This window comes from Pseudochaenichthys georgianus, chromosome 16, assembly GCF_902827115.2.
Source record: "Pseudochaenichthys georgianus chromosome 16, fPseGeo1.2, whole genome shotgun sequence".
Classification (NCBI taxonomy): Eukaryota; Metazoa; Chordata; class Actinopteri; order Perciformes; family Channichthyidae; genus Pseudochaenichthys; species Pseudochaenichthys georgianus.
Window position 1 is genome coordinate 19,179,004 of NC_047518.2, and position 4,106 is coordinate 19,183,109.

Below are 4,106 nucleotides of genomic sequence, written 5' to 3' on the forward strand. Positions count from 1 at the left end.
ACAGTGGGTAATGTTTTCAAGAAACATTGAACAGTGCTGCCACATATGACACAGGGAAAAAAGAAAAGATTCTGAACCCTTTCTTTGCCATTATATAAAAACAGTGTTGCTACAAAAGTATACATGAGGCTTACTAATAAGACAACTCAGATCTGAAGCTACACAGGAATCTGCTGCCAAAGTGCAATAAAATAGAATCAAACCCTTTTTTTGTTGCATTTTAGTCGAGTATAAAAAGAAATGCCTTTTAAAATAGGATGCAAGCAACAATAGTTTCTTAACCTGAATTGATAATAGACTATAATCAATTTAAGTTTGCATTCTTATACCATTTTGTACAATAATTATAATGAATAAGTTCAAACAAATTACAACTTACAGCTGATTAATAACGGTATCTAACTTGAGTTTTTATTATATCAAAAACCTGTTGAAATGCTTCTGTTATTTTTACTGTCCCCAAAAGCGCGCCGGCAGCCTCCAGGAAAGCTTCTTTCACAACTTCGCCGTATTTGAAAGACTTCATGACACGATAAGATGCTATGGTAGCAGCCTTGCTCTTGTTGTTGGGCCTGGTGAAAATGGCTGTGCATTTAGCTGTCCTTTCAGGCCCCTCCCCTTTTGGGAGCGTAAGGCAGAATTAAGAGGGAATTCCGTCTCGTAGCGTTTGTGCACTGTTTTGAAATGCCGCTCCTAAATTACCCTTCTTCGATAAAGCCACGCTCGCATTGTAGATGAGACAGATGGACTTTGAATTGGAATAGATACAAAAATGATCATCCTCCCACTCGGAGTGAAAATTATATATTTTGGGCTTTATTGCTTCTGCCATAATTGTGGTCTTGTGTGTGTGCGGACTGTCACTCCTGTTGTGTTGACACGGTCAACGTCAGCAAAATAGTGCCCACCATAGACATATAAAGAGTAGACGCCGCATCGACCGCTGCTGCCTATTGGCGCTGACGAGCCGTGGGGCCGCCATCTTGGACCGGTCACCCACTCCACTCAGTGTAATCTGTCTGGCAGGCGCAATGAAGTGTCAGCGCATTTTATCAATCATAACTCGCTGAATACAAAACTGATTTTCACGGGGGGGGGTTTCTGCAAACGTCATATATGTAGGCATGATACCGGACACATGATTCGGCGTATTTTAATATTCATAGTAGGCTTAACAGCAATAGAATATTCTGGTAATTGATAGCCTATGTTATGTATGATAGGTATTTTGCAAAAGACACACGATATATAATATATACACACACACACACACAAAAAAACACTAATGGTCTATATATGATAGAGAAGCATATTGTGTAGGCCTATACTCAGCTATTTTAATAAGTTGAAAAATGAAGAAACAATAATACATTATACATAGACAGAAGTTATATATCAGTAAAAATGAATATCTATGTCATAAAAAATGAAAATGTACTTCTACATCTATATAAAAAATGTAAATGTTCAAGTTAAACACAAGAACATGACACCACCCCGCCCAAACCATATTTACACAAAGTTGCTCATGACACCCGAATGCCCCGTGCATGCGGCTCCTCCAAAGCATGACTGAGAACCTCTTTCTCATATCTTTGTCTTTGGGAAACCATCAAAATAAAAACGGGAGATTTGAGAGTCAACACAAAAACATTTTAAGAAGGAGGTCAAGCTTATCTTCTTCCTTCTTCTTCCTAGATAGATTAGATTAGATTTAGATTAGGACCCTTTGTGTTTCAGGTGACAAAGACTTCGTCAGGTAATATGCAATGGGAGCCTTCCAATGTTCGTGTAGGCCAACCACCATGAACACAAGAGCCTCAGTAGCAGCATCGGTCTCATCATTGTTTCCATCACCCATGTCTACAAAAGCAGACATTGACTGGTTATGTGGATTATATTGCACATGTTTTCTGATGGCCATGTCATCCAACATGAGTGAAACACATCCATATTTAGCCTGGTCGTCCTGGCATCTTCTCTCCAGCATATCCAGCATCATCTTGTTCAGGCCAGGCTTGCCATCCACCGAACACAGCCACCTGTAAACAAATTGAGAAGTAGCTATTTAACGTACTTGCAACCGTAATTTCCAAAAATCAAATTGAACAACATTAAGACTACCTTTTTGTTGTAGTCTCTCTGAGGTATTTGTATGCCTTTGGACCATGTAGATGGAGTGTGAGGGCACATTCTCTGTGGTCCTTGGAGTACTCATGGCCCTGCTTTGCCTTCAAGTCTATTTGAAGATCTGAAATTGTATGAGAAAAAATTAATAAGTCCCCTTCATATAATAACAAAGGAGTTTAATAAAGAGTGTAAGAGTAAGATGTACATGAATTTTTGAGTTCTTCATTAATGAGGTTATTTTCCCTCAAATCCCCCAAAAGAGTCCTCACTGTGGTCTCTGCCCTCTTTTCTCTAGCCATGGCATTCTTCCTCTCTCGCTCGAGACTCTCCACTCTTGCTAAAGCTTCATTGAGTCTGGCCTTAAGAGCAGTAGGAGAAGCAGGCGAGACATAGCTATGATCCTAGAAAGAGGGATGAACATGGTTTGAGTGATGTTTCACTTCACACACATCACTTTGACACAACTAGAGTATGGCCCACATTCTTTCTTATAGTCATCACCTGTCAAAGCCACTGCCAGCATCATGCGTGTGTGTGTGTGTGTGTGTGTGTGTGAGTGTGCCAGGAATGCATGTTCAACATGTCTTCAATTGTGTGTGTATGTGTTTATTTGTGAGTGTGTTTAATATGAGTGGCAGCAAACAAGAGAGATTTTACTTTGTCTAGGACCATTATGAATGATGTTGAAAATAGAAATACTCACATCATTAGGCTGAGGTTGTGAGTGTGAGGTTGAAGCTTCTGGGTCGTCCTGAGGGGCCACAGACAGGCTCTCTTCAGCTTTTCTGGAAGGAGACGTAGTCCTGCCCTTTTCTGGCTAAAATGAACACACACACACACACACACACACACACACACACACACACACACACACACACACACACACACACACACACACACACACACACACACACACACACACACACACACACACACACACACACACACACACAACACACACACACACACACACACACACACACACACACACACACACACACACACACACACACACACACACACACACACACACACACACACACACACACACACACACACACACACACACACACACACACACACACACACACACACACACACACACACACACACACACACACACACACACACACACACATTGATAATAGAATATTTACATTTATGAATGCTAATAACCTTATGATGATACACCTACTCTTTGGAGGTGAACCGGGAAGCTGAAGATGGAGGGAATAACACCATCTCTGAGTCGGACAATCTGTCCTGTCAAACTCGTCCTGCTTACAATGCTCACTGCAAATCACGGATGACTCGCTTGCAGTGAACCCTTCCCTCCTCAAAGCAACTTCCCACTTCTTTCTCATATCTTTGTCTTTGGGAAACCTTCAAAATAAAAACGGGAGATTTGAGAGTCAACACAAAAACATTTTAAGAAGGAGGTCAAGCTTATTTTCTTCCTTCTTCTTCCTAGATAGATTAGATTTTACTGTATTCATCCCACAACGGGGACATTCACTTGTTACAGCAGCGATTTATAAAGTCTCAGTTGGCCATGAACATAATGTTTGCTGGCTACGATTTCGCTGGCGGACATCAATACAGTACAATAATATTCTATTTACAAAATACAACCAATTATAATGTTGAATCTTACTTGTGAAAAGTAATCCCCCGACCCCTGTTCGCAATCGTCCGCCGATTTGCACAGCAATATGCTGCACAGTGCTCTGGCATCTTGAAACCTCTGCTGTCTATGGGTAGAATGTCTGTAGGATGACCGGTCCAAGATGGCGGCCGTATTTCTTGCGCCCCAGCAGCCAATGCGGCGTCTACTCTTTATATGTCTATGGTGCCCACTGCCCACCAGCCACGCCCCCACACATGAGATCACGCCGGCCAATCACAAAGCTTTGATGCGTTCAAGTGCATTATTCTGGCACGGGAAGATTATGTTATAGGACATTAACGATAAAACA

General features: G+C 41.5%; 1 long non-coding RNA gene across 1 annotated transcript; it reads right to left on the reverse strand.

The window, feature by feature from the left end:
* Positions 1 to 2,368: 2,368 nt before the first annotated feature.
* LOC139435486 (uncharacterized) lies at positions 2,369 to 3,872 on the reverse strand. Its single transcript, XR_011644725.1, has 4 exons — positions 3,785 to 3,872; positions 3,326 to 3,513; positions 2,834 to 2,947; positions 2,369 to 2,531 (listed from the first exon to the last, which is right to left on the reverse strand). It is a non-coding gene; the product is annotated as an uncharacterized lncRNA (long non-coding RNA).
* Between the last annotated feature and the right edge of the window lie 234 nt (positions 3,873 to 4,106).